Raw genomic sequence first — 22,954 nt, forward strand, 5'->3', positions numbered from 1 at the left:
GGGATTTCAAGAGATTTTATCCTGATTAATGGATGTGCCAGGCCAACAGTTACTGGAAAATCGGTGGTGGACCTGCATTTGTTTTCATTAATCAACCCCACTTGCCTGCTCACAATGTCGTACAATCTCTCTCCCGTACTGAACTGAAATAAACAATAATCCAAAAGCAGACACTGGAGCTCCCAGAAATCTGAATTGCAACAGAAAGTTTCAAGATCTGAAATTTTACCTCTGGCTCTGCTGGCTCCCCTATCCCCTCCATTTTCCTCACTCTCAGGCACTGTCTGACCTGCTAGGTGTTTCCAGATTTTTCTATTCAAATTTCAATTGTACAGCAGCTAAAGTCATCCTGGTTGTTCAATTCCTTGGCTTCTGAAGGACAAAACAATTTTTTGTATAATTAGATGATCAGAGTTGCACACAATACCCCAGAGAGAAGAGAGTTTGATGAGCCTCTATTGAACAAAGATAAAACCTTGTCTGATTGTGCTGTGTTTCTTTATTCATGCAACCAATACTCTAACTGGCCTTTCTTCCTATGTCAGTTAAAACTACGCTGACAGCAATTATAACCAATAGTTCTATTTCCATTCACCACACTATATCATTGTTGCATTTGAAATGAACTGTTTCTAATGATTCCCCATTTTCCATACTAATTAAAAATGTATGCATATTCAATTCCATCTGCTGGTTACTTCTATTGCCTCAAAAGATATAATTATTTTTGGAATTTTTTTTTGGTTTAGAGATAGAGCGTGAAAAACAGACCCTTTCGACCCACCGAGTTTACGCCGACCAGCGATCACACATACACTGGATCTATCCTACAATAGGAACAATTTACAATTAACCCACAAACCTGCGCGTCTTTGGAATGTGAGAGGAAACCCGAGCACCCGGAGAAAACCCACGAGGTCACAGTGAGAACATACAATCTCTGTACAGACAGCACCTGTAGTCAGGATCAAACCCGGGTTTCTGCTGCTGTAAGGCAGCAACTCCACCGCTGCACCACCGCACTATCCTTGCCTCTGGCACTTGTCACGATCTGTTCTGTTTCTTAAATTTGCCTCATTTGTAGATTTGTAAAAACTGCTGCCAAGAAAATGCCTAAGCTGCCATAAATCAAACCAGTTATATACCTTTAAAGAACCTGCATCCAGTTTCAAAAGGTCCTTTAGTATTTATCATGAACTGCGAAGAGTTGTACAGTGAATTGCAATTCCCAATCTGAGCCATGGTTTGCCATCATCCATTAAAATATTTGGATCTTTTTTACATTTTACATTTTACATTTATTAATTTCCAAGTGAACTTTGTTTTCATTTTACTTTTGCTCGGATGTCATCCAATAATATCCTTATCTCAGTAACAAGTATTGGTGACTGATTGAATAGAATTGCTTGAAAGATACAGCATGGAAACAGGCCCTTCGGCCCACCCAGTCAATACCATCAATAACTTGTTCACGCTAGTTCTGTTATCTCCCTTTTGGATCCATTCCCCATAGACTCGGGGAAATTTACAGAGGCCAATTAACCTACAACTTTGAAGATGTGGGTGGAAACCGAACTATTCGGAAGAAACCCACGAAAATCACAGGGAGAATGTGCAAACTCCGCACTAATAGCTCCTGAGGTCAAGATCGAACCCGGGTCTCAGAGGCTGTGAGACACCAGCTCTACCAGCTGTGCCAACCGCTGTGCTGCCCTGTTTGTGCACGCAATAAGGACATCCAAAGCAATAACAACAGAAAATGCTGGAAATACTCAGTTGGTCAGTACACATCTACCAGAAGTAAAATAGAGTCAATATTTCAGATCAAAGATCCTATGTCGGAACTGAGGAAGATAAAAGAAGCTTGCAAGGGGTTTGTGGGAGGGGATGGTTCTGAAAGGGTAAAACCAGGGTGACCGTGGGAATAAGCTATAAACAAGGGAATCTGGTCAGTGAGTGAACGGGAGCATTTAGAGGGTGGCTGCATAGACAAGAGAGCAACCCTCCCCCTTCTGTCATGGGGTAGACTGACTCCAACTGAACTGACCTCAGAGATGGAATACAGATGCATTCAGAAATCAAGTTACCTGAAGTTGTAGAGTTCAATATGAGGTCCAGAACTGTTTCGTTAAGTCATATAATCGTGGAGTCATACAGCGCAGAAACTGGCCCTACAACCTAACTTGTCCATGCCAACCAAAATGCTCATCCCATATGCCAGCATTTGTCCCATATCCCTCTACACCTGTCCTCATCCATGCACCTGTCCAAATCTCTTTTAAATGTTCCTAAGATAGACACAAAAAGCTGGAGTAACTCAGTTGGCCAGGCAGCATCTCTGAAGAGAAGGAATGGGTGATGTTTCCGGTCGAGACCCTTCTTAGTGCCTGCTTCAAATTCTTCCTCGGGCAGCTTATTCCAAAAACTCTCGGTGAAAAAGTTTCCCCTCAGGTTCCTATTAAATCTTTTCCCTCTCATCTTAAACCTATGCCCTTCAGTACTTTATTCCTCTACCTTGGGGAAAAGACTGTGCATTCGCCCTATCTAACTTCCTCATGATTTTATACACCTCCTTAAGAAGTATCTTTGACGTGTCTTCTAAAGCTGAGGAGATAATTAAAAACCTAACTGGACCTGGTTAGCGTTCTACCAGTTTAATACTATGCCACCAGCTATTCCTTAATGCAGCTTGCATTGGCTGTCAGTAATGTCAGGTTGTACTGCAATAGGTGCCACTGTTCCCTCTTTTACTTTTTCCTTAAAATATCAGATTATTTTAGAAAACCTGAAAATACTGAGTGGATACTAATGCATCATTTCAGTGATATTCTTCCATCTGCAGAGAACCTCCGTGGTTAAGTGGCAGAAAGTCAATATTCAGCTCTGTCCATTAAGGAAGATATAAAAGGACAGAATTGTCGGCAGCAGCAAACTCAACAGAGCAAGATCTGCCCACAAAAACTACTGAAAGAGACATTGGTAGCCAGCAAACCTAAGCCCTGGACCTCAACAACTGCCATAGCTGTCAAGGACTATGAATTCCTTCAAAGTCCTTGACATTCAGTAATATTCAAATACTAATAACATCAGTTAACACTTGGATGCGCTGTGGAAATTCTGACTGTTGCTATCATACATCCAGAAGTACTCGGAGGGCTTGGGAAACCGGAATGGTTTAGTAATCTGCCTTTGCAACAGGTTACAGGGATATCCGAGGGCAGTAGCACTGGTTTAGGTTAGTTTAGTTTTTAGTTTCGAGATACAGTGTGGAAACAGGCCCTTCGGCCACCGAGTCCGCGCCGACCAGTGATCCCAACACACTAGCACTATCCTACACACTAGCGGCAATTTACAATTTTACCAAAGCCAATTAACCTACAAACCTGTACATCTTTGGAGTGTGGGAGGAAATTGGATTACGCGTTTAGTGCAAGATAAAGTCCAGTAAAGATAGACTAGTCCGAGGGTCTCCAATGATGTAGATAGTAGCTCAGGAATGCCTTCTAGATGTTGGTAGAATGGTTTAGTTGCCTGATAACAGCTGGGAAGAAACTGTCCCTGAATCTGGAAGTGTGTGATTTCACTCTTCTGTACTTTTTGCCCGATGGAAGAGGGGAGAAGAGGGCATGACCACGGTGTGACTCATCCTCGATGTTGCTGGTGGCCTTGCCGAGGCAGCGTGAGGTACAAAATTGAGTCAATGGGGAACTTGATCTGGATGAATCATTGGTGCTCTCTTGCAATAGAATAGAAGGCCTTCTTCTGAAGAAGAACTAGAGACAAAGAAGAGTCCCAACCCGAAACGTCATCTGTGCATGTTCTCCATGTAACTCAGCGGGTCAGAGAACACGGATATAGAGAACTTCTTCAAAGTCTGAAGAAGGATCCCAACTCGAAACATCAGAGTCTGAAGAAGAGTCCTGAACAAAATATCGCCTATCCATGTTCTCCAAAGATGCTGCCTGACTCGTTGAGTTTCTCCAGCACTTTGCCTGACCATCTGACAAATGCTTTTCCAGCATAAAGATGAGAATCAATTATGTTTTGTTCGGTGTAGTTTAGCTTAGAGATAGAGTATGGAAACAGGTCCTTTGGCCCACCGAATCCATGCCAACCAGCAATCACCTTGTATACTAGGACTATCCAACATACAAGGAAAAATTTACAGTAGCTAATTAACCTATGTCTTTGGCGTGTGGGAGAAATACAGGGCACCCAGAGATAACCCACGTGGTCACAGGGAGAACGTACAAACCGAGCAGACAGCATCTGAGGTCAGGATCTCTAAGGCAGCATCTCTCCTAATGTATAAACATTCAGTGATCGACAAATAAAATTTCTTGAGCCTAATTTGGATATCCAATTTGACTTGTAATGATCACTTTTCCAAGAAAACCTCTGAATTGTATAACACTATTTTAACATTGATTTCTTTAGTGCATTAGAGTGCCACGCACAGTAGTGTCCATTTGAGAAAAGTAGACTCAAGGTACTGATCATTAATCAAGATTCTAGTTTACAAAATTAAAGACACAAAGTGCTGTAGTAACTCAGTGAATCAGTCAGCATCTCTGGAAGATATGAAAAGCGATGTTGTTGGTGAGGACCTTTCTTATATTTGAGTTTCTGGACAATCAATCCAAAACTGTATACCATTGATCCAGAAATGCAAGTTCAAATCCTTACTAACCAAATGCAGAATTAAAATTAAAGTAATTAAACAAATGTGGAATTAAACTCTTAGTAATGGTAAACAGGAAACTATCAAATCGTGGGAAAAACCTTGATGTCCTTTACAGAAGGAAGTCTTTCATCCACCCATGGCCTGGACTACATCTGACTCCAGATCTGTCAATGCACTTTGGAGATACAGCATGAAAACAGGCCCTTCGGTCCATCAAGTCTGTGCCGACTGTCCTACACACTAGGGACAATTTACAATTTTTTATGAAAGCCAATTAACCTACAAACCTGTACGTCTTTGGAGTGTGGGAGGAAACCCACGCGGTCACAGGGAGAGCATGCAAGCTCCGTACAGGCAGCACCCACAGTCAGGATGGAAACCGGGTCTCTGGCACTGTAAAGCAGCAACCGTACCATTTTGCCACTGTGCCCCATTAGCATTTGGTGGACAATGTAGTTGACATATAACAGCCTGCTCAGTTCAGGTGCAATAGCTAAAAAGAAATAAAGTGCCTGTGAGGGCGGCACGGTGGCGCAGCGGTAGAGTTGCTGCTTTACAGCGAATGCAGCGCCGGAGACTCAGGTTCGATCCTGACTACGGGTGCTGCACTGTAAGGAGTTTGTACGTTCTCCCCGTGACCAGCGTGGGTTTTCTCCGAGATCTTCGGTTTCCTCCCACATTCCAAAGACGTACAGGTTTGTAGGTTAATTGGCCGGGTAAATGTAAAATATTGTCCCTAGTGGGTGTAGGATAGTGTTAATGTACGGGATCGCTGGGCGGCACGGACTTGGTGGGCCGAAAAAGCCTGTTTCCGGCTGTACATATATGATATGATATGATATGATATGACATCCACATCCCTTGAATTAATAAATGCATCAAAAACTATGAGGCTTTGTCAGTGTTAACAAAAAAAAAGACAATTCTAAACTTTCCACAAAGAAGTTATCTGTTCCATGATTTCTTACAGACATTCCCTGGACAGCTTCTGAGATTTGAAATTTTTATAACAATCTTTGGTCATGATTTCATGGTCATCATTAATCAAGATCAAGTGGAATTCTTTGCCACAGAAGCCTGTGATGGCCAGGTCAGTGAAAAATCTTAGGGCAGATAGATAGATTCTTGATTAGTACAGAGGTTATGCGGAGGAGGCAGGAGAATGGGGTTAGGAGGGAGGGTTCGATCAACCATGATTGAATGGCGGAGTAAACTTGATGGGCCGAATGGCCTAATTCTACTCCTATCACTTATGACCTTATGACCTTAAGATTTACCTTAGTACTTAAAGTTGAATTCCTTGGCTGCCAAGATGTGATTTGAACTTGCATGTCTGTAACAATAAACTATGCCTCAGTGAGTGAACCACAGCGGTGCAGTGGCACAGTGGTAGAGTTGTTGCCTTACAGTGTCAGAGACCCGCGTTTGATCCTGAGCTTCAGTTCTGTCTGTTCGGAGATTGTACGTTCTCCCTGCGTGTGGATTTTCTCCGGGTGCTCCAGTTTCCTCCCACATTCCAAAGACGCGCAGGTCTGTAGGTTAATTGGCTTTGGTAAATTCCCCCTAATGTGTAGGATGGGATAGTACAGAACAAGGGGATGGTGATCGACGGTCGGCACGGACTTGGTGGGCTGAAGGGCCTGTTTCCACACGGCATCTCTCTGTAATCTCTCGAAACCTTATGCTATTGTATAGGATTATTAAGCAAAGTGCGTCCTTTCATTCACACATTGAAACTGACTCCATTGGATATGAAATCTCAATTAATCTCTCTACATTGACATTAATTATGGAAATCAGCTTGTTATTACATCATCTTTAAAGCCTTCAAGCCACGTTGCTTTTGATCTGCTGTGATGTTGATCCTCCGGAGCTTTACAGAGCTGATGTGTTAACCATGCAGCTGTCCTGTGGCAGATGTGTTTTTGCCACGTTAGCAACTGACAGCACTGAAGTTAATGATAGTTGATTTATTACAGGCACCTCATTCTACTGCAAGAGTCACGCCAGTGTCTCGTTATTCACACCTCAGATGTCTTCTGACTGTTGATTAAATTAATGGGTATTTATTTTATCATGGATATTTAGTTGATGTCAGTAATCATTGACCCAGATTTTCACGCAACTGCTTGGCCGGCAATGCGCCAGTCACTCCGAAGATCACTTACTTTTTGAAGGGGTCTGAAGAAGGGTTCCAACCCGAAACGTCACCTATTCCTTTTCTCCAGAGATGCGGCCTGACCCGTAGATTTACTCCAGCATTTTGCGTCCATCTTACTTCTTATGTTCCCGGATTTCCAAAGGTGCAAAACAATGAACATCACAGCAAATCCAAAAGGGTAAGCAATGTGCGTACCTTTTGGAAGTAGATGAGGAGGAATTGCTGTAGCCAGAGGGTGGTGAACCTGTGGAATTCAACCTGTGGGTATTTTAAAAGCGGAGATTGACAGGTTCTTGATTATTAAGGGTGTCAAAGGTTACGGAGAGAAGGCAGGAGAATGTAATTGAGAGGGAAATATAGATCAGCCTTGGTTGAATGGCGGAGTGGACATGATGGGCCGGATGGCTTAATTCTTCTCCTTTGGCTTATAAGTGTATAGTTTTTTGATTGAAAAATGCAGCATGGAGACAGGCCCTTCAGCCACCAAGCCCACGCCAACCATTCATCACTCGTTCACACTGGTTACTTGTTATCTCACACTCACATCCACTCCCAACACACTAGGGGCAATTTACAGAGGCAAATTAACCTACAAACCCGCATGTCTTTGAGATGTGGACGGAGACCAGAGCACCCAGAGGAAGTCCACGCAATCACAGAGAGAATGTGCAAAGTCCACACAGGCGTCAGCCGAGCCCAGGATCGAACCCAAATCTTAGTGCTGTGACGTGTCAGCTCCACTAGCTGCACCACTGTGCCACCTCAATGAGTGCTTTCACAAGCGACAGATTTCACAAGTTGTCCTCAGTTGCTTCGCTCTTTATCAGTCTCATTGCCAGTCACAAATAAGAAATCCAAAGCAGAAACGAGGACTACAAACATAATTCAAACAAAATCCTCTATCTGAAAGATTTCAATGAATAAATGTCACATAGGCTAACAGAGGCAAACAATGTTTAATGTTTGGACAGCAAGAACTGATTGACTTACATCCAGTATCTGTGAGCAAATGTCATCTATTCATAGTTTAGGTGAATTTATTGACTAAATTTAAATTCCCAGCCATTTGCTCCTCTAAAACAATAGTCTAGGTCTCAGCAGGGTAACTACTCCACGAACACATCGGATTATTCGGTGACTTGTGCGTTTTTACTGCACACATCAAAACTGATTCCACGGGCTGTGAAAGCTCGATTAATGTTTCCAATTCTCCCGGATCTGTTGAATGCAGGGGTGTTGTACGTTTCGACACTGAAATATTTTTAGTGCGTGCGCCTTAACCACCATTTATGGGAATGACAGCGAAAAAAATCGAACACAGGATGGAGTTCAGGTCTGCATCAGCCGAGGAACTAGTTGAAAGGCAAAACACACTCGAGGTGCTAAAGCACCTTCTCATGTCCTCATGTTCCTTTATGATTACAGGCACGGTGATGATATCAGATGAAGGGCTTTGTGAAATGTAACAGAAATGAAGCCTGCAATTTCCACAATTATTTTTTTACTGTGGAAAATTCACTCCAGGACTGCTTTATCTGATTTGTGAAAATTCTGCAGGAAATAGATTCAATTTATTTTGGAAAGCATTTTTTGCATTAAACTGACAATGATGTTTGCTGGTTATTATTTATATTAAGTTATGCTGATCCTTTTTAAGGTTCAACATTTCTGACGATATCATTGCAGAATATTTTAAATCAAAATGTCTCAGTGCTGCCAAATAACCCGCAAAGTAATTTTCCAATCTTCGGGGCAGCCGTGAAAGAATATTCGCACAGGAAATTAGCTGTCATTCCCACCGTTTAAAAGAACCACATTTAAATCATGCAATTCAAAAGGCTTTTGATGCCAATTTCAAAGTTGCTGTTAATGGCTTTTTATGGGCTCCATTTACTTTGCCATTAAACACATGTGTTCAGAAAATTTCATCAGACAATAAAAATCAAAAGAGAAGAAGAAAATTGATAGAGTAGTAAATCTTTGATAATTTTTCTCCTTCTTCATTTAAGCAAGCTCCAAAAGAAACTTTAGCGGATCGAAAGTGCATTAATCTCAGGCAATGAACATTATTGGATCTAGAGTCATAGAGTCATAGAGTGACACAGTGTGGAAACAGGCCCTTCGGCCCAACTTGCCCACACCGGCCAACAAAGTCCCAGCTACACTTGTCCCACTTGCCTGCGCTTGGTCCATATCCCTCCAAACCTGTCCTATCCATGCACCTCTCCAAATGTTTCTTAAACGATGGGATAATCCCAGCCTCAACTACCTCCTCTGGCAGCTTGTTCCGTACACCTACCACCCTTTGTGTGAAAAAGTTACCCCTCGTATTCCTATTAAATCTTTTCCCCTTCACCTTGAACCTATGTTCTCTGGTCTGATTCCCCTACTCTGGGCAGGAGACTCTGTGCATCTACCCCGATCTATTCCTCTCATGATTTTGTATACCTCTATAAGATCTCCTGTCATCCTCCGACGCTCCATGGAATAGAGACCCTGCCTACTCAACCTCTCCCGATAGCTCACACCCTCTAGTCCTGGCAACATCCACGTAAATCTTTTCTGAACCCTTTCAAGCTTGACAATATCTTTCCTATAACATGGTGCCCAGAACTGAACACAATATCCTAAATGCAGTCTCACCAACGTCTAAGATAACAGCAACATGACCCCCCCAACTTCTATACTCAGTACTGTGACTGATGAAGGCCAAAGTGCCAAAAGCCTTTTTGACCACCTTATCTACCTGCGACGCAACCTTCAAGGAAACATGCACCTGTACTCCTAGATCTCTCTGCTCTACAACACTACCATTTACTGCCCTTGTTCGACGTCCCAAAATGCAACACCTCACACTTCTCTGTATTAAATTCCATCAACCATTCCTCCACCCACATGGCCAATCGATCCAGATCCTGCTGCAATCTTTCACAACCATCTTCACTATCTGCAAAACCACTCACTTTTGTATCATCAGCAAATTTGCTAATCTTGCCCTATATGTTCTCATCCAAATCATTGATGTAGATGACAAACAGTAACGGGCCCAGCACCGAACCCTGAGGCACACCACTAGTCACAGGCTTCCAGTCCGAGAACCAACCTTCCACCATCACCCTCTGCTTCCTTCCATGGAGCCAATTTGCTATTCATTCAGTGATGCATAAGTGATTTCTACACTGCATGCCTCCATGTGTTCAGGTTAATGGACTCACAGACCCAGAAGTTGCTGTGTCTCGTAGCTCTTACAGGTGTCAATGTAATGGGCAAAGAGGAGCAAGACAGCACATTTCAAGTGCTCCATCTCTCAAGATCCTAAGTGACTTTGAGAGGAAGTTGTAAGTGATGGTGTTCCCCCTGTACCTTCAGTCATTGTCATGTCGAGTGATAGAAGCAGTGGGTTTGAGAGATACTGTTAAAGAATCTTGGCTCAGAGCTGTAGCCACAATGTTCTAGTGTTGGAAGGAAAGGTGCTTAGAGTGATGGAGAGGATACCAATCAATATTCCATTACACTCCTGATGTGTGTCTTGTAAGGCTCAGGAAGTGAATCACTCCTTGCAGGATTTATAGCCTCTGACCTACCCTTTTTGCCATTACACTATTTTGCTTCCCCATTTGTGTTTTTAGATAATGGTGACCTCAATAATATTCATTACAAGGAGACAGTAGGAACCGCAGGTGCTGGAATCTTGCGCAGGACATAAAGTGCAGGAGTAATTCAACGGGGCAGGCAGCATCTGTTGAGGGAATGGATGAGACATTTCGAGTTGGGACCTTTCTTCAAACTTCATCATTCTAAAAAGGGACCCAACCTGAAATGTCGCCTGCCCATTCCTCCACAGTTGCTGCCTGGCCTGCTGAGTTATTCCATCATTTTGTGTTCTTGCTCTATATGCATAATAATCTGTCGAGCCTCCTCAAAGAAAGACCTGGCTGGGGCGCTGCCTGCAGGGGGGAAGCTCAGAGGCCACTGAGCTCGGCCTCGAAGACCGGAGAATCGAGGAGGAGGGTGCTGCTGGTGATGACGGAAGTGAGGAGTGGGTCGGTAGGAGAGGGAGCGGGATATCGCCTCCAACGCCTGCAAGGTCGGTTGCAGGAGGCGCACCCTGGACACAGAGGCGGCCGGGCGAGGAGAGAGACTTCGGTTTGTGAGCTGAGCCGGTCAAGGGCGACAGAGGAGGCCTGCAGCAGCCTAGGGCTTTCCTGGATTGGGAGCCACTCCAATACATCGAGCAGGTGGACCGGGCTTTGGACTTTAGTAAATGGTGCCAAAATATGGCGACTCATGCGTGTGTGAGCTATGCAAAAAGACTTTCAATGTGCAGTCCATGCATAAAGAACCATTGAACCATTGAACCATAATACAGAGGAAATCAGTGATGGTAATGTGATTGAATGTCAAGGGTGGGTGGTCAGCATCTCCCTTGTTGAAGAGGGTCATTGCTTGGTACTTCATGGTGTCAACTTCAGTTGCTACTTAACATTTCATGCTTGAATTGTTTAGGTCTTGCCGAATGTGTGGGCTGCTCCATAGTCTGTGGAGCTGCAAAAGGAATTGAAAGCCAGGATATTTGAAAAACAACGGCTCCCTTGATCTTTCTGCTAATTTCTCCGGAGGCTGCTGCCTTCTTTGGCAAAGCTTCCAAAATAAATGAAGTAGACTCTGGAACTGCTCAGCCTGGCCGCTGCCTCAGAGTATCACCAGCTCCTTCGCAAGCCCTTAACCTAACTTATTTTTGCTACTTTTTACCTACGTGATCTCCCAGTTGCCAAACACTTTAACTCCCCTTCCCATTCACCATACGGACCTCTCTGACCTCCATTGTCAGAGTGAAGCGAAATGCAAATTGGAGGAACAGCACCTCATATTTCGCTTGGGTAGCTTACAACCCAGTGGCATGAAGACTGATTTCTCTAACCAAGTAACCCTTGCATCTCCTCTCTCTCCGTCCCTTCCCCATCCTAGTCGTAGTACTAGTTTCACTGTCATCCTGCTGAGTTTCACTGTTTGTATCACTCATTATCACTTGACTCTCAGTCCAAAGAAGGGTCTCAACCCGAAACGTCACCTATTCCTTTTCTCCAGGGATGCTGGCATGACCCACTGTTACTCAAGCTTTTTGTGTCTATCTTTGGTATAAACCAGCATCTGCAGTTCCTTCCTACACATATTCTTTTTACTTTAGACTTTTACTTTTGGACTTTAGACAAAGCGGGGAAATATGCCTTTCAGCCCAATGAGTCCATGCCGACCAGCGCACTAACACTATCCTACCCACTCGGGACAATTTCACCGAAGCCAATTAACCTACAAACCTGTACATCTTTGGAGTGTTTGGATTAAAACCGGAGCAACCGAAGAAAACCCATGCGGTCGCAGGGAGAAGGTACAAACTCAGTAGCAGTACACACAGCACCCACAGTCAGGATGGAACCCAGGCATCTGGCGCTGTAAGGGCAGCAACATTACCAATGCCCCACTGTGTTGCCCCTTTCTTGCTTATTTTAACGGGCGGAATTCATTCACGGTGGAGAAGTTCGTTGAATATGTTCTGCAGCGTTGTTCCGCATGAGGCAAGTTATACAACATCAGTGGCTTCATCAGTGGGGAGCGCCAAGCGATGTAAACAAGGGGCGATGAGAATAACAAAGCGGGAATGGAGAATAGCTGAAAGACAGGAAACAAAGCGTGGGGGTGGCAGAGGTAGGGAAACTGACAACCTGTCAGAGAGGTACCATCTGTGGCATCAGATTGGAACAAGTGAGCTGACAAATGAAACAGCAGATGCTTGTCATATCACTGTTGAAATTAGCTTGTGGAAGTCACAGAGTGGTTACTTTTTGAAAGGACTTTCCATGAAGATATAATATATTAATCACATCAGTGAATCAAGCACACAATTAAGAATTCAAATTGAAGGATACTAACCATTGTTACCGTCAATAAAATCACTGAGTTAGAAGGGTAATGTTTCTTGGAAGAACTAGATCGTGATATATATCTCGCAGTGATGAATTACATTAGTCCAGTGTTAACAGAACTTATTGATACTTCTCAATGGTTTTCAGCTAAAATTGATCAGTTGCTTGTCAGCATTTGCCAATTAATGCAGAGATTGTAATTTAGATTGAAATTCAACACAGTAGTTGAAACTGGAACATTGTATCTGTTAACTTGTGGGCTACTTAGTACTGGAGGAAATCTATAAACTACTTAAAAGCATATTCATGCTTCTCCACACGAATTTGATTGAAATAGTTCTTTGATCTCTGAATACCACAATTAAATCATCCCACCCCGACACACTGCTTGAGACTATTTTGCTGGCTTCCCGTGTTTGTTCATTATCTGCCAATTAATATTTTCCAACAGCTCCCTCTTTCACTGACTTACTTTTAGTTTTCTTCCTGATGACAAATCCTTTCATCAAAAGATGCTATGAGGTTGCAGGGTGACTTGGACAGGTTGTGTGAGTGGGCGGATGCATGGCAGATGCAGTTTAATGTGGATAAGTGTGAGGTTATCCACTTTGGTGGTAAGAATAGGAAGGCAGAGTATTATCTGAATGGTGTCGTTAGGTACAACGAGATCTGGATGTCCTAGTGCATCAGTCACTGAAAGGAAGCATGCAGGTACAGCAGGCAGTGAAGAAAGCCAATGGAATGTTGGCCTTCATAACAAGAGGAGTTGAGTATAGGAGCAAAGAGGTCCTTCTGCAGTTGTACAGGGCCCTAGTGAGACCGTACCTGGAGTACTATGTGCAGTTTTGGTCTCCAAATTTGAGGAAGGATATTCTTGCTATTGAGGGCGTGCAGCGTAGGTTTATTAGGTTAATTCCCGGAATGGCGGGACTATCATATGTTGAAAGACTGGAGTGACTAGGCTTGTATACACTGGAATTTAGAAGGATGAGAGGAGATCTTATCAAAACATATAAGATTATTAAAGGGTTGGACATGTTAGAGGCAGGAAATATGTTCCCAATGTTGGGGGAGTCCAGAACAAGGGGCCACAGTTTAAGAATAAGGGGTAGGCCATTTAGAACTGAGATGAGGAAAAACTTTTTCAGTCAGAGTGTTGTGAATCTGTGGAATTCTCTGCCTCAGAAGGCAGTGGAGGCCAATTCTCTGAATGCATTCAAGAGAGAGCTGGATAGAGCTCTTAAGGATAGCGGAGTCAGGGGGTATGGGGAGAAGGCAGGAACGGGGTACTGATTGAGAATGATCAGCCATGATCACATTGAATGGCGGTGCTGGCTCGAAGGGCCGAATGGCCTCCTCCTGCACCTATTGTCTATTGTCTAAAACCTTTCTGTTCTGAGCCTCCTCCACTGTTAGAGTGAGGCTAATTCTCCAAATAGTTTCATTGTCCTCCTGAGTAATGTTCCCCTCAGCCAATGAATAAACCATTCTACATTTCCTTGATCATCGTCTGTTTTAATCTGTCCTTTTCACACCTTACACTCTCTTTGTACGCTTTCATATCTCTAGTTTCCCTCTCTCCTGACTCTCAGTCTGAAGAAGGGTCTTGACCGAAACGTCACCCATTCCTTCTCTCCAGAGATGCTGCCTGCACCGTTGAGTTACTCCAGCATTTTGTACCTATCTTCAGTGTAAACCAGCATCTGCAGTTCCTTCCTACACATTAAACACTTGATTTTGATTCTCCTTCCTCGGAAGAGTCTCTGCTGTTTTCACTGGAGCCCCAGACATCATTCAATCTAACCACGGCACTCAATGGCACAGCTGGTAGAGCCGCCATCTCGCACTGCCAGAGAACTGGCCCAGGTTCGGTCCTGACCTCAGGTGCTGTCTATATGGAGTTTGCATGTCCTCCCTGTGACCGCGTGGGTTTCCTCGGGGTGCTTCGGTTTCCTCCCACATCCCAAAGATGTGTGGGGTTGTAGATTAATTGACCTCTGTAAATTGCCCCTGGAGCCTAGGGAGTGGACGAGAAAGTGGGATGACGTAGAACTAGGGTGAGCGGATGATCGATGGTCAGCGTGGATTTGGTGGGCTGAAGTGTGGGCCACTTCCCATGCTGTATTTCTAAACTTTAAAACTCTAAACTCAAGCGAGCAGGCAGTCAATGAGATCAGCAGTCCACGATCTGGCCCAGATGTGTGTGGGAACTGCAAGCAGTGATTCTGGACAGAGGACTAGTTGAATACAATTCGCCCCACGGAATCTGCAGGCCCATGATGGTGGAAAACACTTTGGATATATTTTACAGGATGCCCTCGTTTAACTAGAGATCAGAATATTAGCTTCACCAAACCGATAAAGTGCCTGCTGATGGTTCTCACGGATGTGCGTGCCTCATTATAACTGCCGTGATCCTGAGCTGCAGTGGATATAATGGCTCATTGAAGATGTGTTGGAAAGAGCTGCCTGGCCTGATACTGGATGACTATTAAACAGCCTCTCAAACACCAATCTATGAATTTGTGCAAGAACACTGCCTTAATGAAACAAGGTAATCCTGCTGTGCACATATGTGTGTTTCTCATAATTCCTCAGATTGATAGCACTGTTGGCAAGTTAGGCATCAATTAGTCTGCCCAGTGTGAGCAGTTCAGAGGCAGATCACAATTATTAGGATTAATAGAGGGAATCTCGTCACATCCGCAAAAGGGTCACGGAGAAGAGGGCACAAATTTTAAAACGATTGAAAAAATATCTGCAGATGGGGAAGAACTTTTTTTTAAATGTAGGATTATTGTTAATGGATCTACGATGCACAAATAGAGATGGGGAAAGAGTGGGGCAATGGGACTAACTCGATTGTTTCACAACGAGGCAGTGTAGACCTCCAGATTCAGGAACAGTTTCTTCCCAGCTGTTATCGGGCAACTGAACCATCCTATCACCAACTAGAGAGTGGTCCTGACCTACCATCTAGTTCTTTGGAGACCCTCGGCCCTTTAACCGGACTCATAGAGTCTTAGAGTGATGTAGTGATACAGTGTGGAACCGGAGTCATAGAGTGATACAGTGTGGAAACAGGCCCTTTGGCCCAACTTCCCCACACTGGCCAACACTAATATCATCTGCCTGCATTTGGCCCATATCCCTCCAAACCTGTCTTATCCATGCACCTGTCCAACTGTTTCTTAAATGTTGTGATAGTCCGTGCCTCAACTACCTCCTTTGACAGCTTTTCCATACATCCACCACCCTTTGTGTGAAAATGTTACCCCTCAGATTCCGATTAAATCTTTTCCCCTTCACCTTAAACTTCTGTCCTCTGGTCCTCGATTCCCCTACTCTGGGCAAGAGACGCTCTGCATCTACCCGATCTGTTCCTCCCATAATTTTATACACCTCCATAACATCACCCCTGCAAAACGTGAAGACAGATGGAGAAGAGGCATCTTGCTGGAAGCAAGAGTCTGCTTTTTAAAAGATAAAGGTTTTTAAAAATCAGCGGGAAGAAGTTAGTTTTGCTGTTTCAGAGTTGCTAATTGTGGAGTGGGAGGGGGGGACATTAGAGTGAAGCAGGCATCCGATAGGCTTAGCAGGAGAGTTGTTTCTAGCAAATAAAAGGGAAACAAGCAGAGCGGCCTGTTGGGAGCGGCCATTTTGGGAGCGGCCATGTTGAGGAGTAGGTGCCGTAGGTGAGGAAAAGTGCATCTTGGAGGCTTTGGCTGCCGTGTATTGGACGTAATCTTGCACTAAGCATTATTCTCTTTATCCTGCACCTGTACACTGAACGGCTTGATGTATAGCCTTTCCGCAGATTGGATAACACACAAAAAAGCTTTTCACTGTTCCTTGGTACAAATGAATCTTGAATCTTGAATCTTGAATAACTTTATTGTCATTCGGTACAAATACTGAATGAAATTACAGCAGTCACAAAACACAACAAGAAAAGAAAAAAGTACACAGGACACACGACCCCAACACAAACATCCATCACAGTGAGTCCAAACACCCCCTCACTGTGATGGAAGGCAACAAAACTTCCCCTCTCTCTTCCCCCCACGCCCACGGACAGGCAGCTCGACCCCTAACTAGGCGACCGACACGCACAGCCCCCGCAAGGGGATGGAAGGCCCCTAAATGGCAATAATAAACAAAACTAACCTAACCAAAACTAAACTAAACTAAACTAAACTAAACTAAACTAAACTAAACTAAACTAAACTAAACTAAACTAAGCTAAACTAGACAAGAGGAACCATATGGAGTTCTATGCTGAAAAGAATCCATGACCTCAGGATTGTACCTCCACCTAAAAGAGCAAATGCAGCCATTGTTTTAGAAAGAGAGGATTTCAAAACATGCAGCTCTCTCAAAAGACTTTTGCCACAGACAAATGTGGAGGCCAAGTCAATGGAATTTTTAAGGCGGAGATTGAGAGATTCTTAATTGGTAAAGGGGTTATGGGGCAAAGGCAGGAGAATGGGTTTGAGAGGGAAAGATAGATCAGCCATGATCGAATGGTGGAGTTGTCTTGATGGACCTAATGGCCTTATTCTGCTCCTAGTACTTATGAACATTAACTAATTTTTGTGCAAGAGGATTAGTTTAGTTTATTGTCGTGTATACCAAGGTACAGTGTTTTTGTTTCTGTTTGCGTGCTATCCAGTCAGCGGAAAGACTATACATGATTACAATCGAGCCGTCCACAGTGTACAGATACATGATAAAGGGGATAATGTTTAGTGCAAGATTCAGGTTTACCCCCCATTACATCTGGAGCTGATGCATTGAGAGTTTTGTGAGCTTCAGAGCCTCACTTTGTCCATGAGCATACTCGACGGTGAGGAGGCTGAGGCAAGGAGGCTACACTTATTCTGTTGTGTGTTTAATTTAAATATTTAAGCGTAATGGCAGGGACGCTAGTGCAGTGCGTATGCTGCAGGATGTGGGAAGTCAGGCACTGCTGGTGTCACTGACCACTACACCTGCGGGAACTGTGTCTCACCAGGGCCCGGTACAACTGTAGAAGGACCTCTTTGCTCCTATACTCAACTCCTCTTGTTATGAAGGCCAACATTCCATTGGCTTTCTTCACTGCCTGCTGTACCTGCATGCTTCCTTTCAGTGACTGATGCACTACGACACCCAGATCTCGTTGAACATCCCCTCTTCCTAACTTGACACTATTCAGATAATAATCTGCCTTTCTATTCTTACTTCCAAAGTGAATAACCTCACACTTATCTACATTAAACTGCATCTGCCATGTATCCGCCCACTCACACAACCTGTCCAAGTCACCCTGCAGCCTTATTGCATCTTCCTCACAATTCACACAACCCCCCAGCTTAGTATCATCTGCAAATTTGCTAATGGTACTTTTAATCCCTTCATCTAAGTCATTAATGTATATCGTAAATAGCTGGGGTCCCAGCACCGAACCTTGCGGTACCCCACTGGTCACTGCCTGCCATTCCGAAAGGGACCCATTTATCCCCACTCTTTGCTTTCTGTCTGTCAACCAATTTTCTATCCATGTCAGTACCCTACCCCCAATACCATGTGCTCTAATTTTGCCCACTAATCTCCTATGTGGGACCTTGTCGAAGGCTTTCTGAAAGTCGAGGTACACCACATCCACTGACTCTCCCCTGTCAATTTTCCTAGTTACATCCTCAAAAAATTCCAGTAGATTTGTCAAGCATGATTTCCCCTTTGTAAATCCATGCTGACTCGGAATGATCCTGTTACTGCTATCCAAATGCTCAGCAATTTCGTCTTTTATAATTGACTCCAGCATCTTCCCCACCACTGATGTCAGACTAACTGGTCTATAATTACCCGTTTTCTCTCTCCCTCCTTTCTTAAAAAGTGGGATAACATTTGCTATCCTCCAATCCACAGGAACTGATCCTGAATCTATAGAACATTGAAATATGATCTCCAATGCTTCCACTATTTCTAGAGCCACCTCCTTAAGCACCCTGGGACGGAGAGAAAGAGGATGAAGCGGGAGCAGGGGACCTCGGTGGAAGTTCCTCATGCAAACAGGTACGCCGCTTGGCAGCTGTTAAGGGGGCAGACGACGCTTCCAGTCCGAATGGCGGACAGGTCGGTGGCTCCAATCCTAGCAAAGAGACTCGGCCGGCGAGACCGACGTCGGGCAGAGCCATAGTGGTGGGTGACTCCATTGTCCGAGGTGCGGACAGGAGATTCTGTGGCGGCAGGCGAGACTCGAGGATGGTGTGTTGCCTCCCTGGTGCCAGGGTTCAAGATGTCATGGACCGACTTCAGAACATCCTCGAGAGGGAAGGTGAGCAGCCGGAAGTGGTTGTGCACGTGGGCACAAACAATGGCGGGAAGAAGAGGAAGGAGGTTCTGCAACGTGAGTTTAGAGAGTTAGGAAGAAGGCTGAAAAACAGGACTTCTATGGTGGTTATCTCTGGATTGCTTCCAGTACCTCGTGCTGGTGAGGGCAGGAACAGGGAGATAGGGGATCTGAATGTGTGGCCAAGGAGCTGGTGCAGGGAGCAGGGATTTAGATTTACAGACCACTGGAATCTCTTCTGGGTAGGGGTGAAATGTACAAAAGGAACGGGTTACACCTTAACTGGAGGGGGACCAACATTCTGGCAGGCAGGTTTGCTAGTGCTACACGGATGGGTTTAAACTAATTAGCGGGAGGGGGGGGGGTTGATGAAAATGGGAGTATAAGGATTGAGATAAAGGGGAAGAGAGCACAGGAGAAGTTACGAAAGACACCCAAATTAATGGGACAGAAAGTTCAAAAAGGGATAAGGGAGTAAGATCAGGTGAAATAGGAACCAGTGTGACAGGGGAGGTGAATACTGAATTAAAAGTGTTATATATGAATGCGCGAAGTATAAGAAATAAAGTGGATGATCTTGAGGCTCAGTTAGAAATTGGTAAGTATGATGTTGTGGGAATTACAGAGACATGGCTGCAAGAGGATCAGAGCTGGGAACTGAATATTCAGGGGTATAGCAGTAACAGGATCTGTCCAAATCAGCATGGATTTACGAAGGGGAAATCATGCTGGACAAATCTTTTTGAGGATGTAACAAGTAAAAGGGACAAGGGAGAGCCAGTAAATGTAGTATACCTGGACTTTCAGAAAGCCATTGATAAGGTCCCACACAGGAGATTAGTGGGCAAAATTAAAGCACATGGTTTTGGGGATAGGGTATTGACATGGATAGAAAATTGGAAACGAAGAGTAGGAATTAACAGGTCCCTTTCAGAATGACAGGCAGTGACTAGTGGGGTGCCGCAAGGCTTGGTGTTGGGACCACAGCTATTTACAATATACATTAATGATTTAGATGAAGGAATTTAAAGTAATATTAGCAAATTTGTAGATGACACAAAGCTGGGTGGCAGTGTGAACTGTGAAGAGGATGCTATGAGGATACAGGGTGACTTGGACAGGTTGGGTGAGTGGGCAGATGCATGGCAGATGCAGTATAATGTAGATAAATGCGAGGTTATCCACTTTGATGGCAAGAACAGGAAGGCAGGTTATTATCTGAATGGTGTCAAGTTAGGAAAAGGGGAAGTACAACGAGATTTGGGTGTCCTTGTTCATCAGTCACTGAAAATAAGCATGCAGGTAGAGCAGGAGGTGAAGAAAGCTAATGGCATGTTCATAACAAGAGGAGTTGAGTATAGGAGCAAAGAGGTCCTTCTGCCGTTGTACAGGACCCTGGTGAGACCACACCTGGAGTACTGTGTGCAGTTTTGGTCTACAAACTTGAGGAAGGATATTCTTGCTATTGAGGGAGTGCAGCGTAGGTTCACGAGAATTTCTGGGATGGCGGGACTGTCATATGTTGAAAGAATGGAGCGACTGGGCTTGTATACACTGGAATTTAGAAGGATGAGAGGGGATCTTATTGAAACGTATAAGATTATTAAGGGATTGGACATGCTAGAGGCAAGAAACGTGTTCCCGATTTTGAGCGAGTCGAGAACCAGGGGCCACAGTTTAAGAATAAGGGGTAGGCCATTTAGATCGGAGATGAGGAAAAACTTTTTCACCCAGAGAATTGTGAATCTGTGGAATTCTCTGGCTCAGAAGGCAATGGATGCCAATTCCCTGGATGCTTTCAAGAGAGAGCTAGATAGAGCTCTTAAGGATAGCGGAGTCAGGGGATATGGGGAGAAGGCAGGAACGGGGTACTGATTGAGAATGATCGGCCATGATCACATTGAATGGTGGTGCTGGCTCGAAGGGCCAAATGGCCTCCTTTTGCACCTACTGTCTATTGTCTATTGTCCATTGTCCATTGTCTATTGTCCATTGTCACCCTTTTCTCCAGAGATGTTGCCTGACCCATTCTGTTACTCCAGCATTTTGTGTCTATCTTCAGTGCAAACCAGCAGTTAATTCCTACACATTGTTTCTCTGTGAGGTTGCTCCCACAATCGTTAGGTAAGCAGAGACCCAACAGCAAAATATTTTAAAAGACTGTTTAATATTATGTAGCACACACGTTAATGTAAAATGTTTCCTGTTTTGTAAATTGGGAAATGAATAATTAAATGGTACAAAGATTTGCAAATTAGTTATTTCTTTTATCTCCAGTTTACAGAAATCCTGATCCTGGCATAATATTTCTTGGCGAGGAAGATATGTATTTATCTGGATTTGCTGAAATTCATTTCACTGTATTATCATTCTTAATTTTGCAACAGTAAATTATCAGGTCACTGGGCAGTGAAATTGTTGGCACCCATGGAATAAATTAACCTTATACAGAGCCTGAGCTGAAATCAACTCTGATTTCAGCCAAACCAAAGAAAATCCATTTAAAACTGCAAGAGTTAGTGTCTGACTCCACCACGGGCCATGGTAACTTACAGTCATTCATCTTATATTAAATTCAATATTAAACTCAGACATCTGATGTTGAATTTCAATGTAGTCCTTTTTTCTAAAATATAAGTCTGATTTTGTTTCATTTCTCCACTTGAGATTCCTTCAGGATAGTAATGTAGGTGACAGTTCTTTTAAAGTTAACAAATCACTTGTAAAATTGTGTGCATCACTCCAAGCCATCTAACCTATTCAGAGTTTTTGGCATGTTGCTAAACAGGAGGAATCACAGAGGGGGAGCAGTGAGAGAGCATGTTGCTAAACATGAGCATGAGTTAGAAGAGCATGTTGTTCTTCTTTCTGAAGAAGGGTCTCGACCCGAAACGTCACCCATTCCCTCTCTCCTAGATGCTGCCTGACCTGCTGAGTTACTCCAGCATTTTGTGATACCTTCCAGTCTGAAGAAGGGTCTCGACCCGAAACGTCACCCATTCCCTCTCTCCTAGATGCTGCCTGACCTGCTGAGTTACTCCAGCATTTTGTGATACCTTAGAGTTTTTGGCATTGTTTTTTCAAGCACCCTGCAAAGACTTTTGACGAGTTAGACTCCTGTAACTGACCCACATAAATTTTAGATGTTGATTCCACAGGGTGACACACCAAAACGGACAGAAAAAAAAGAAAATGATGGTGCAGTAATAAAATAATAATTAAAATACTTATCTCGTATCATAGTGTTTTAAAAATCTTCACAAAAGTTATTTAATTAAGCTGTCGGGTGTCTAATATATTATTTTTAAAACTTTGCACCAGTTTTATTAAAAAGAAATTCAAGTTATTTACCATGTGAGCTATTACATGCCAAAGATAAAATACCAATGACATTTTCTAGATAATGTTTATGAAGAATGAGTCAGAATATTGGAATGCAAATAAAATAATTTTTGCATAGCAATTCCTTGCAGCTGTCAAGGCGAATCGGGATATATGTGAGTTTCCTGTTAATATTTGAAAAAATTGCAGGAACTATACCTAGAAACAAGAAATATTGTCCCATATCCTAAAAAAAGGAGGAAATCCAAGAATTTACAGATTAGTTGTCTTATGATCAGTGGTGCCAATAATTCCAGAAGCATGGTTTTTTCATGACAGAAGTGGGATGTTGTTGAACATCACATTTGTTCAGCTTCATGGCTCCAGATCTCATGTTATGTGCAAAAGAGATAAATTCCCAGAGCTCAGGTAAGAGTGACTGTCTTATTACCCTCTGTATTCAACTCTTTAGACTTTAGACTTTAGAGATACAGTGCGGAGACAGGCACTTCAGCCCACTGAGTCCGCGT

This window comes from Rhinoraja longicauda, chromosome 12 (genome assembly GCF_053455715.1).
Source record: "Rhinoraja longicauda isolate Sanriku21f chromosome 12, sRhiLon1.1, whole genome shotgun sequence".
Taxonomy (NCBI): Eukaryota; Metazoa; Chordata; class Chondrichthyes; order Rajiformes; family Arhynchobatidae; genus Rhinoraja; species Rhinoraja longicauda.